Here is a 13,883-nt window from a genome sequence, read left to right on the forward strand (position 1 = left end):
TTTAGAGACAGGGTCTCACTTTGTCACCCAGGCTGGAGTGCAGTAGCCTAATCATAGCTCACTGCAGCCTCGAACTCCTGGGCTCAAGCCAGCTTCCTGCCTCAGCTTCCCAAGTGGGAGCTGAGACGACAGGCAAGCACCAGCACACCCAGCCAATTTATTTTATTTTATATTTTTGTAGAGATGGGGATCTCGCTATGTTGCCCAGACTGGTCTTGAACTCCCGGCCTCAAGCAACCTCCTGCCTGGGCCTCCCAAAGTGCTGGGATTACAGGCATGAACCACCACACATCTGGCCCATTTTTCTAATAATTCATTTTTACTGCATTTTCTAAAAGTATCAGTAAATGACAAATTGAAAAATTTTTAAAGGAAAATAGATAAAATCAGTCCTTCAGCACCAAGAGTTTGAGAAACCTCACTGGGGACAGAGGGCCTTTCCTGAAACAGGGCCCACCCTCCTCAGAAGGCAGGAGGCATCATGCACAGCATTGTAGATTCTCCCTTTGGTAACAACAAGCTCGTCATTTTTCTGGGACGGACCTCACCCACTCTATGGCATCTGCTGCCACCTCGGATTTTTACCAAGGAGTTCCGGGGTGTCTCTCAGCCACCGCGTGAGTGGTCTTCAGTTTTCCCTCTGTCCAGCTCGGGCCTCGGGCTGCAGCCTCAGGTGTAGGTCTTTGGGCCCTCCCTGCCCTGTGCCCCCGCCCCGTGCCCCCTTCCACCAGCCCTGGAGCAGTGGGTGCCGCCTGCCATTCTCTGGGTCTTACAGAAATATTGTTGCCAACTTGTATCGTTTTTGCTTATTCTTTGCCTCCCTGCAGCTCCTGGCCTCTCTAGGAACAGAGCTGGGACCCTGGGGGCCACCTGGGGGTCAGTCTGAACACCAGGCATGGTGCAGAATCCCTCTTTGACGGGCCTGGACCTACACACAGTCTCCCTCAGAACGGCTCATCCTCAGGACGCTCCTCAGTGGCCCCTAAGGGCCAGCCCCTCCTCTCCGAGCAGGTACCAATGGGCCTAAGCTGAGTGTGCCAAGTGACACAGGGACACTAAGCTATAATAATATCTATAGTCATACAGCACATTCCATGTGCCAGCCAATGTTCTAAGTGCTTGTACCATCGTAACTCATTTAATCCTCACAACATCCCTGTGCGGTAAATGCTACTGTTACCCCATTTTACAGATGAGAAAACTGATGTATGAAATGCTTGAGTAACTTGCCCAAGGTTACCAGAAAGCAAATGACAAAACCGTGATTCACACCTGGTCCTTCCACCTGCAGAGCCTACCCCAGTGACCAGTTCTAATCAGGCAGCAGCGCAGAGCACGTGCTTGCTTCTGGTAGAACGCATCTTCCCGGCTTTGTGGAGTGCACATCATGCCACAGTCACCCAGACCCAGCCCCACTTTGTCTTGCAGGGAGACATTCAATGCCTTGCAAAAATCCAGATTCTAGAGGGCTCTAGCAGGCTGCACCTGCATTTCTCTCTCCCATCTTCCCCGCCCGGCCCCCTCCCCACTCTCGGCCCCCTGACCAACCTCCATCCTTCCCAGGCCAGCCCAGGAGCACCTCCCACAGTGGGCAGGAAGCTTCAGAGTTTCGGAACTGTCAAGGAGAAGAATGGCCACCCTCCTCTGGCTGGTGCCTACAATGTCCTCTTTAGGCTGCTTGTTAATCTGCTTGAGATAGAAGCCAAGGATAATAAAAATCATGCATCTTCGCTGGAAAAATGTCAAACCATACAAAGGCATAGAAGGGAAATAATGAAGCCTCTTTCCCATTCCTTCCACCTCCTTCCCCAGTTCCAGGCCCCAGAAGTAAGTTATTTGGTTGTAGAAGTTGCTATCTGTCCAAGTGCAAATATCCCAGAGAAAAGAAATCCTTTGCGTTGCCTGGGCTCATGAATCATTGCCCGTATACACACACACACACACACACACACACACACACTTCCTGAGATGAGGTTTTGAGGGGACTGAGGAAGATAACCAGGGGGCTGTGTGCCTGGCTGGGGACAAGGGTCTCAGATTGGGACTGGGTAGGACAGGGAAACAGGAGCCCTGTAGAGGAAATACACAAACTTCACACTTTGGCTGAGATCTGGGCCTAGGAAGGAAAGAGGGAGGGAAGGAGGTCTGCAGGAAGTCAAGTATGGCCAGAGCTGGAAGGAAACTTAGAGAGTGTCCGGAGGGCCAGAATCTGGCTGACAAATACACACGGCGCAGCTCTGGCAGCCACACACAGCCTCTCTGAGTCTCCTCTCTCCTCGAGTACCCATAGATCATAACAGCACACACTGAAAAGCTCTCTCTCCACCCCGCTTCTCTTCCCCTCTCTCCTCTCTCTCTCTCCATTCCCTCTCTCCCTCCCTTCCTCTCTGATACTGGTGACTTCCTGGTCTTAAATCCAGATCGTGATGAGATCTGAAAACCCTTCCATCTTTGCAGCCACTGCCATTTCACTTTTGTGGGTTAGCGATCCTGGCCGGGCTGCGGAGCAGAGCAGTGGAAAGAAGCTGGGCTAATTCTCTCACTATCCGCCTACTAGAGAATAACGCCACGTAGTAACTCTCCCACTCTGCTCCCTGCGAACAAACAAAATCCAACCTTGTCATTTCCTCCTTCCCTGGCGTCCACTGTGTTTCCCTTCAGAATCAGGAGTAAACCATCTCCAAAGAAGGAATCATTAAGAATAAATAATAATCCGCACTTCTAGTGCACCTTTTGTCTAAGTATCTCTAAGCACTTCACTTAATTAATTAAAAGAATTAATTAATTGGGAAAACACTCCTGGAGGGAGGGAAGGTATACTTAGTGACTCTTGTTTTCCAGATGAGTAAACTGAGGCTAAGGGTCCCAACAAGGAAGGTGGTCGAATGGGGTTGGCGGCGGGGCTAAGACTAACTTCACCCAACACATTAAGCCTCAGGCAACGGAGGGCTGAGGAGGAAAGAACGGGAGACTGGCGAGGGCACAGCTGAAGCCAGGGGAGGGGAGGCCAAGACACAAGAACCCAACGAAGGCCATAGGGACAAGTCCAAGTAGACAGTAGGTGCTGAGACCAAGGGGTCAGGAACCCTAGATCAAGAACCCAGGCTAGGTGGGCTCCTGACAGAGGGTCTGAGGCCCTCACAGGCCAGGCACCCAAACCACAGTCAGCTGGATTAAGTGACAGGCACGTGCCCCGCTGGTTGGCTGGGGGTTGGCACACAATTAAATGCCTCTGACCCTTCCTGATGCTCCTTAAATGGGACAGGGGCTAATCAGAGTATGGGGCTCTTTGTCTGCTGGTGGGAACAAGCAGGTCCGCTGGGCTAGACAGAATCAGAGGCAGAGAATTTGAACACACTCTCCCTGAGCCTGCCCCACAGCCCCTTGTCAACATCCTGGTCCCCCCAGATACTGCTCTGAGATTTAAGCCCCAACATCACGTGGCTGACCGTTGGCCAAACAGAAAACAAGGCTGCAGGCACTTTCCAACAGTCCCCAACCCCTCTCCACGTCCCCTTGGGGCCAGTCCAGTCCATCGCGTCAAAGCCTCTAGCCCTCGCCGGCTGCTCCCTGCAGCCTAATCAAGACACATGTGTTCGCACCCACACGTACACACGCACACAGACCCCCTATAAACAGGCACGGCGCTACAAATTAACAACCCAAGCCTGTCTTTTTCATTGTGTTTTTATTATGATGCTCCTCAATGATGTTTTTAAATGAATTTTGAATAGTCCCCATAATTTGGTTTGTTCTACATTTTGAAGCAAGTGCGAGGGCCCCGCAGGAATTGCTGCAAGGAATACAATATTATGTGAGCGTGGCTTCTGCTTGTCTTCCTGCTTTCTCATAATTAAGCTTTATTGAGTTGTAAAATGAGTAACAATTAAAAAAAACCTGTTTATTGATCCAGGTGTGATGTACAGATATCTAAGAAAACTTTCTCCAATTCCTGACCTCACCAAGCAGTGCTGGACTCAATCACCTTCGCTCTCTGTCCCCTCTCTTTGGGTGGTGAGCAATGGGCCACTGGGCTACAGGCGAAGTTGCATTTGCCGCGATGAAGCAAACTCCTGGTGTCTGCACTGGGAAGGAAAACCCTAACTAGGACTTGCCTGAAGGGCAGAAAAAGTCCGTGAGAGTCTAGGGACATTGACTTATCTCTTCTTGATGCCTAAACTTCTGTTACTTGGGAAGTCTACCATTTTGGTTAAGGCGTTGTCCCTGTCAACACGTAATTAACCCCAGAAAGGAATTGCACATTAGAGCCTCATAAAATTTTACAGCCTAATAGGATTTAGTCTCTGCAGAAGTTAAACCCTACTAATGTGGAACACTGATGCAAAGGGACGGCTCAGAGCACAAGGCCAAGATCCGTCTTGATCTCGGTGCTGTTGTTGTGGGTGTACTTGTCTCTCCAGGGGCAGAGAGGACCTCTTCACCTGTGGCCTCCTCTGATGGCTGAGCCCAGTGTTCAGCTAAGTGATCACGCCAAAGACCAGGACAATTATCACCAGCACACAAATCTGCCACACTAATGTCTTGGACAACATGGCTCTGGGTTGGAATTATAGTTTTATTTTGGCACCAAAATCCATGCCTAATTCAAGGGGCCTCATCTCTAAATACCTGCCACAAAAGGAAATAGCTGCAAGCAGCCACCTGCAATGCCAGGAGCAAAGTAAGAGAAGGGAAGTTAACGTGAGTGAGGAAAGTGAGGTGTGGCCACAAGACCAGGGTGTGCGTAAGTCCGCACAAGCACACACCCTCACCCCTCTATCCCGCACAGCAAAGGGCCTCACGCATGGGAGTTCTGCAGATGTCCAGAAACTGGTGTCTATCTCATGTTTTCTGTGATATTAGGGTGTGTATGCTCATGTGTGTGCTGTATATGTATGTGCGTGTATGTGTATAAAATGAATGCATACATAAAGTTTATAGGTGCACAGCATGTGTTGATTTTATGGGCAATATTTGCAAGACTTATGCATGTATTAATGCATGTGTGTTGCAGATGCATGTGCATGTGTGTCCATCTATGCATGCATGTGTGTGCATGTAAATGATGATAATGTGGCTGGCAGTGAGGAGAGGAGTGGCAGATGGGTGAACCTCTGAATCACTGGCAGGGCATGAAGACCTGTGTGCCCAGGCAGTTCACTTCTGGAAAGGGGCAGAGTGGGGGAGAGGCTGCAGGCATCTAGTCATCTAGCACTAGCTAAAGTAAAAGCCCCAAGGGCACTGCAGTGGGGAGGGGGCTGACATCAAGGCCATGGGAGCTCATAACGCTGGAGGGCTGGGGCAGCTCCCCAGAGAAGCAGAGCTCAGGGCATCAGGCCCAGGCTGACCTGGGGGCAGGGCGGGAGGAGAATCGATGCACAGATAGACTTGAGGGTGTGAAGCCCCCGGAGGCCCCTTCCCTGCTCACCCTCCAGATTTCCCCCCCCCCACCCCCGGGAACAGGAAGGAGGCAGACATAGGGATTTATGCCTGATCTGTCTATGAGGAACGCCCTGGATGGTGCTGCTGAAGCCAGCAATGTAATACTTAATTCATTCTGCTTGTGAGGAAACTGAGGCCCCAGAAGGGTGTGTCTGAGGTCACAGGAACCATTTTAGCCCAGCACATGGTATTCAATGACTGTCTAGTGGATGAAGAAACGAATGAATCAATCAATGAAAGGGAGGGAGGCAATGGAAAAAATTAATTGAATGGATTATAGGGACCACCTTAAATTTTTAACTGTCTACTCCTTATTCCAAAGGGGAGAAACTTAACAGAAGGCTAGTACAGATGAAATAAGAGAAACTTGATCTTTCTCTTTTCCGAGGGTGGAGAAGAGGCAGGGAAGGAGAGTGTGCATTAAGTTCACATAGGGTGATTTGGGATCATGCATTTGTATAAGGGGAGTTATACGGGGATGTGAGTTTGGGTACATGAATGATGCCCTGGGTAAAGATGGGTAAAACAATTAGACCTTCTGAGATGACAGGAGAGATTTAACACAATCACAGGTAACCACCACTGATTCATTCACTCCAGACACGTAGGGGACCGTGATCTGGGAGCTATGGCGGATGACGCAGGGATCAGACCAGATTATTCTCCGAGGGAACCGGTGGTGTTGAGGCATGTTGTCTGACACTGGAATCAGGGGACAGATTTGCAGTGAGCCCAGAGGGACGTACGGGTGAGGTGTGAGCACAGATTGGAGAAGCCAGGAGACCATACTCCGTGTTTGGGTGTGAGCACGCACTGGCGTGTGTCTGGGTGAAGGGCCCCTGGGTTGAGGGCAGGATTTTAAGCCCCCACAGTGGCCGTGTTGCAGTGTATCACGTGAGAGAGCTGCCGCTATGATTTCCTGAATCCCTCTATCCCGCCATCATTCTATAGCGTGTTACTAGACAGTCATAGGTGGGGCGACCGCACAACTTATTGTTCAAATTGGGGCACTTGAAAGCGAACGGGGCACTATGAGCCATTGTGCGGGACCTCTGGCATGTCCCAGGACTGTCCTGGGCAAACTGGGGCTTGTGGCCACCCTGGCTCTAGAGATGAGCAGCAGGCTGTCCCTGAGGCCCCCGCTCAGGGATGGCCAAGTGGGAGAAAGGGCTCCCTGGGCCCCAAATGTCTTGCCTCCCCACAGCTGGGCTCGGCACTCAGGGCCTTCCGCGGCCAGCGAGCCTGCAGCCCAGCCTGGGATTTCGGCACTGACTCCATCCACTTTAGCACCACCGTGCTCCCCGGTGCCAGCCCAGGCAGGCGGCTCTAATGGATTACTTGCATTATCTCCCTCATCACTGCTTAAATATTTATCAGCCCATTATGTGTTTAGTGGCCGGGAGCGGGGAGTGGAAACGACAGAAGGCAGCACTGCTCTGGCCAGATGCAAGGGTTAATTACAGATGGGATAAATCCCCCCCCCCCCGATTTAAAAATTAAATAAATAAACAGGGTTGGGAGATTAGAACGGGACCGTTACTTACAGGTAAGAAAGTCCAAAGCAGCCTAGTCCGGGTTTTAGTGTCTTCCGGCACCTCGTTTTATGATCTTTCTGTTCCCTTCCCCTACCTGCAAACCCGTGGGCTGCCTGAGCCTTCAACCTGCTTCTAATTAAAAACCATACTTATGTTTTTGCTCTTCCAGCAACTAGTGTGTGGGGGAGATTCAAGCTCTTCTAGCACGGGAGTCGACATCGGCCTCATAAAAGAAGTTCTGAAGGTAACTCCGGGGCTGGCACTGTGAAATATTGTTCATTATAACGATGCAGCTGAGATAATGCTGTTTTCTAATTTCCCTTTCTCAGTCAGAAATTAAATAAAAAGTCATGTCTAAATTACAATACTGGATTGAGATCAGACGAGGGCCCCATGCAGAGAGCTCATGATCTATCCTTCCTACATTTTACAGCCGTTAAAAAAGATGATCGTTGTTTTTTCTTCCCCTCCCTTTTCTTCGAGGCCATTTACATTTGTTCTGAACTCTCACTGTGTTTTATTGGAGTCTCTTAAAAGTGCCAGCGCGCATAATAAGTCAATCACGAAGTTAAATTAAGAAAAAAACAAAACAGGCACCCGAGCAACCTAGGACTTTGAACTCCAAGTTCAACTACCTAGAGAGGTTCCCTAAGGTGGCTGTTAACCATCTCCTTCCTGGCCCTGCAGGGGCACACTGCCCAGTTGGCAAAGTCTTTTCCTGGGACAGTCCATGCAAAACAACTTGTGTTTTTATAGCCCTCCTGTATAGCAAAATTGCCCCTTGGACAAAATGGAAATGCTGGACTGACTGGGAAAAAGTTTTTAAAAATGCTAATTAGTCTATAACGTTATATTTATTTGAGCATTTATTTGACTACTCCATTAGTGAGGGGAGAAGAACATTAGCACATTTTGTTAGTCATAACGCAAGCATTCTCTGTTCTGGGAAGTTGTTGGTATTCCCAGAACCTTGCATGAAAGGTTGGTGCTAAATACTATTATTTTTAGTGGAATTTATTAAACAGCATCATCATGAATTGTGTTCACTGTGTGCAAGTTGCTTCCTCTCAATCACTCAGATATTACGAATTGAGCACCTACTATGTGCAAGGCACTGTGCAGAACTAAGCAAGAGATGGTCTTTCTCAGAGTCCCAAGAGTCAGGACCTCAGGGACACTAGCTGCCGGTGGGTGCTCACTCTCCAGCCAGGACAAGAGCACATTTCGATTTAAATGCACAAATGTAGCACAATCACTGAGTTCAGAGCCACCCGAGGGCCCAGGCTCTAGGAGTTCAAGGGAGGCCGTTCTTTATGGACCATATTACTCAGATAGGACTTGGCAGAGGAGAAGGGCTTGAGCTGGGCCTTGCAGACAAGGTGGGACTTAACGATGAGGACAGAAAATGGGAAAACACTCCTCAAGGAGCAAAGTGTGAGCAAAGACCTGGGCATGGAATGCACAGGGTGTTTCAGGGCGCAGCAAGCTGTTGGGTGGTGAGACCTGGGGCCGTGCAAAGGGGTGAAGGAAGAAAGACACAGAGGCACCATCCGTCCATCCATCCATTCCTTCACTAGCAGACGTCAGCTGAGCACCTGCTGAGTGCCGGCTACTCTTGCAGGCTTCAGTCTGCAGCCAGATTGCAGTGACCTTGAGTGTCCCGTTGAGTTTGAGCCTTTATGAACAGGATGGTAGTGACAGAGGGGCCCCAAATGAAGAGATAGAGAGAGACCTCACAAAGGAAGAGTTTTCAGGTCCTGGCCACTGTACATGATTCATGAAATTTCTTTAGATCTTAGATCTCTGTATTGTTGGAAAGTTTTAAAAGTCAAGGACAACATCTCCTCCTCCTAAATACCCTCAATGGCTCTCAGAATAGCGTAGGGCTTCCAGAAAGCAAGTGTGTGTGATTGCAGGAACTACTTTCATACTTTTCTTGGGCGTCTTTCTGTAACCTGGAGTCATTGCTACCTAACAGCCCTGTGTCCTTGGCCAGTTTAAATAACATCTCTAAGCTTCAGTTTTCACATCTGTAAAGTAGAAATATAGTACCTGCCTTGTCAGGAGTTGTGAGGATTAAATCAGTTAATATATATAAATATATTCTCTCACTACCAGGCACCCAACAGGTGTCCATAGCATGAGCTGTGATGATGTGCAACTCTTCCTCCAACGTCATCCCACTGGGCCCCTCTGTTTCTATTATTTCCACTGAGTCTGTTTCCAGCTACTCTTTGAAACAACTTTGCCTCCTTCCCCCCAGCTCCGGGGGCACTATCGTCTGCTTGCTGGGCTGGTATTGCTACCAGGTTTACAAAGACACCCACTGCAAAGCTCATGTCCCCCAGGAAGAGGCATAGGGACATGATTCTCTCACCTTTCTCTCCTTTAACCGAACTCAACAGACTCCTCCCTGCCTAGCATCCTCCAGACAAAGGCCTAGAGCACTTGTCATCTGACTCACTTGTTTGTTTGCCTAGTTATACTCAACCAGGTCTGGTTTTCTGTTTCATGAATATATTTCTCGTGCAGAAGCAACCAGTGATGTCACTGATGAGGAAGCGAAATGCAGAGAGGAGAAGGGACTTGTCTGACATGCTTCCCAACCAGCATGCCACGAATCAATTACAGTTATGTGGGACCCAAGCCTTTCAGATCCAGGCCATTGGGGCAGGACCTGGGGCAGACAGAATACCTGTGGATGGTCTTCTGTAGCCACAAGTAACCTTGTCTGTGGTTCCTCAGAAGACCACCCAGGATGGGCAGGGTCTGCTGGTGTACACTATGGTCCCCAGGGACAGTGAGCAAGGCTAGTAGTGGTGCCCGACCCATGCTGCTCTGCAGAGCTGCAAGGAGATACTCCACCCCAAGCCATCTACTCCAGCAGCCAGCTGCACTCCCACTGGTCACCATCACAAGGACCGGGAGTCCGATAAACTGCTGGAGCAGTTCACATACCAAGGGCACCATGCGCAGCCCCAAGTGCAGCAATCAGAGGAGAAAAGGGACCGAGAGATGGGTGGTGCTTGGTGGTGGGCATACTGGCCATGACCCTGGATGGGGCTTCATATATCCACATAGCTTTGTTTGCAGTGGCTGTACCCTGCAAGTGTCATCCAAGCCAGCTGCAGAGCGAAGGCTCCAGCCACACATCCCCACGTCCCACAAATGACAGTGCCATCATTCCTCGGAATCCTTGATGTGAGTAAGGACTGTTGGACTCGAAACCTTTCTGCGTCATCACAAAAACTTTCAACACCACATTCGTCAATGAAAAAAAATAAAAGGAAGAGCTGTTAAGTTCTTTAAATATAATTTCAACTGTTATGAATCTTTAATGGTTATAAAAATGGCTCTAAATTTTTTATCACCCACTTGTGCAAAGTCTCTTATCAAGGGTGACTACCAAGAATTTGTAGAGATCATCATTTTAAAAAGTCTTGATCAGGCACTATGCATAGTCATTTCAACCATAAACCCTGCGATGAAACAGTTATATTCACGGAAGGAACCAAGCTCAAGTTCCTCTTTAAAACTAGAAAAATGTTTTATACTAATTCGATATATAATGTCTTTCTTAATATACTACATCTTATTTTTCATTTTGTATAATATAAAGAAAAGGGAATGACTTTTTTCCCAAGCCCTGTATCGATACCCCGAGTCCCCAGCAGTTCACTACGGTGTACAATACGAATCCTCCCGTTTCCACGTGTGTCGTGACTTTAAAAGGTTGGGAAGCCCTGCTCTAAGGTATTGGCTTGATCTTCGTGGATCGGGGTGATATGTGATCTAGTTGTCTCATTGTCATTGTTTGCACATTGGTGTGGCCATGAGGCTTCCCCAGACCCAACGGAAGGATCTTCAGAAGCCAAAGATGGCACCATATGACCCTGAAGAGGTTCCCCTTGGAGTTGTTCCACTGGCACTCTCCTCTTGTGAGCGCTTTCCAGCTCTGAATTCCCACTGGAAGCAAGACCTGGCATCGTGAAGAAGGGGAGGAACGTGCGTGGCCGAGGGAGGCGCAGTTCTCAAATAGCAAAGACACGCTCCCTGGCTCACCCCACCCAACCCTTCCTCTTTAGCTCTTCTAGGAGGCTCTCTCCTCCACCTCTTGACTTTAAATAACTTCCTGAACGATAAATGCGAAGAGCTCCAAATGAAAACTGATTGATAGCCTCGTATAATTATATAATAAAAACACACTGATATGCATATACATTACGTGTGGGCTCGTACGTCTATATGCATCTGTATCTATTCCGGAGGGAGGAATATGCAATAACGTCTTCTGAAACAAATTGTCAAGGTGTCAATAAGGAATCTCATAATGAATGTGTGGGTGTGATCTGGGGTAATTTCATCGCAATTATGTTGCTCAGGTTGATTTCCCAAGGCAGGTCTTAAAGGCACAAGCCCCACTCCCAAGCGGAAAGCCGGGTGTTTCGCTTCCTATGGAGTCTTCAAAGCATTGCATTTCCAGGACAAAATGCCTTCCCTGGAGCAGCCCGACCCATGCGAGGAAATCAGATAACTAAGGAGCATGTTAAGAGTTTCAGGCCACAGCTACAAGCCTTTAAACCCTGGGGGAACCCTGATGAATACTAACTGTATCAAACACTGTTCAAAATGCTGGGGAATTGGGCTGGCACATGCTGGAGGGGGAAAGGGGAATATATGTGTCCCTTGCCCCCAAGAATTCCCGGCCTATCTGAAGGGATAGATGTATGAACGAATGACAATTTGATGTTAGATGGAACGTAATAGAGGTCGAAACCATGGGAACCCAGGTAGGGGTGGAGACTTAAGAAAGACTTTCTAGGACAGGTGCCACGTAGGCTGGGCCTTGAAAGTAGAATGAAAGGTGCCGTTGACGTCTAAGAGATGCTTTTGCATAGTGCCTTGCTTAATGCGGACCACAAAGCAGGCCCCTTCTCAGCAACATTTTGTTAAATGAAGTATAAACTCCTCCAGGAACCTTCTCAGCAGGACAAGTGTCCCCAGTCGCCCATCCCTGAGACCAGGCTGCACAACTTGAACTTGCTGTCAGGAGAGCCATTTGTGGTCTGGGAAATCATGCAGATGCCGGGCCCCAGTCACAGGGCTATGCCTGGGCCATCCATGGCAGCCACTTCCGGGGAGCCCCAGAGACAGACTGGGAGAGGAAAGGAGAGAGAGGAGGGCTGAATGCTGAGTGGGCTTCCAGAGGAAAGGGGGCAAGGGCAGAAATCATTTTCTCTGTCTTCCCAACAACCAGCCTAGCCAGCTCACGCCAGAAACCCGTGAGCTTCGCTGATGCCTTCTTGCCCACATCCCTGCAATGCCCCATGACCCTCCCCACCCCCCACACTCCTGACCTGTCACTGGGTCCTGGCAACTTGGCCTTGGTAACATCTCTTAACCCTATCCCCTCTCCATTCCACCCATGTTTTAGCTCTGCTCCTCCTCTAGATAATTATAATTCCCTGTCTGGATCTCTGCAGTTGCATCCCAACTGGCCTCAAACCTCCAATCCATTCACCTCCCTACTACTGGTCTATTTTTCAAAAATACTTTAAACTCCCCTCCCTTAAACCTTTCACTGCTCCCCACCCTTGCCACAGAGCTCAGATTCCTAGGCATGGCCCACAAGACTCTTATGCCCTGCCCCTCCCAGGCTCTCATCCCTTCCTTGAACCCCAAACCCCACAGTCATGCTAAACTCTTTACAGCTCCTCCAATGCCTCATGCTCCCTTTCAATCCCAGGCCTTGCGTGTTGACCTCTAGAAGAAACAACTAACTGCCTTCTTAGTGGTCCATCCTTCTCCTGAGCTGTGAGTAATTTCATGATAGGGATCAGACCAAAGCCTGTGCAAACCTAGCACCCAACACTCTGCACAGTTCCTGACACATAGCATGTGCTCAATACCTACTGGGGGGGAAGGAGAGAAGGATGTCTGGATAGACAGATGGGTGGATGGATGGATATTTGGGTGCATGGATGGATGGATGGATATTTCGATGGATGAGTAGATGGATGTTTGGATGGGTGAATAGATGGACATTTGGATGGATGGATTGATAGATGGGTTGATAGTGCTTAAACAACCTGAGGAATAATAAAATAAGTTTTCTTCTTCCAGTCTGCACCCCACCAGCTAGTGCAGCCTCTAGTATAGGGTATCAGATCCCCCAAAGACCTTCAGGACCTGAGAGGTGAGCAGAGAAATGATAGGAGCTGCAGTGTGGCATGGAAAACAGGGGTGTTCATGGTAGAAGCTCAGATTAAAACAGAAGATCCAGGTGGGGGTCCACCAGGGAAAGTAGACCATCCCCTAGCAATGGAAAGGAAACTGGTTCCCATATCCCAGCAAGCATCGAACTAATTGTCAACTTATAAGTCAGGCAAATGGGAAGAAACTGTATACATCCCACTTCTCTTTCTGGGCTGCCGTCTGGATACTGAACAAGTGAGAATCAGGCAGGTCACTCACCATCATACTAAGATATACATCCTCATATAGAATCTATGTGTGCAGCGCTGACGCAGAATTGCAGATTTTAAAAGTGTGGACATTTTTAAGACTTCTAATGCAAATTGCCAAGTTAATCTCCAGGAAAGCTGTACCCATGTGCAGTCCCAGCTATATCATGTGAGTAGCTGTTTCATTATGCTCTCACGAACACTACAGAATCCATTTTTAAATCTCTACCAATTTGATAAGGAAACATTGAATAACACTGTTTTAATTTACATCTCTTCGATAACTAGTAGAGTTCTCCTTTTTGATAAGTATGGGCTGTTTTGTGAATTTCATGTGAATGTTCTCTGCCTACTTCCCAGTTGGATTTCTTATTTCTTGTCCTTCATTATTGATTTGTAAAGGCTTATTTTAATATATTGACATTATTAATCCTTTATTATA

Source organism: Eulemur rufifrons, chromosome 5 (assembly GCF_041146395.1).
Source record: "Eulemur rufifrons isolate Redbay chromosome 5, OSU_ERuf_1, whole genome shotgun sequence".
Lineage (NCBI taxonomy): Eukaryota > Metazoa > Chordata > Mammalia > Primates > Lemuridae > Eulemur > Eulemur rufifrons.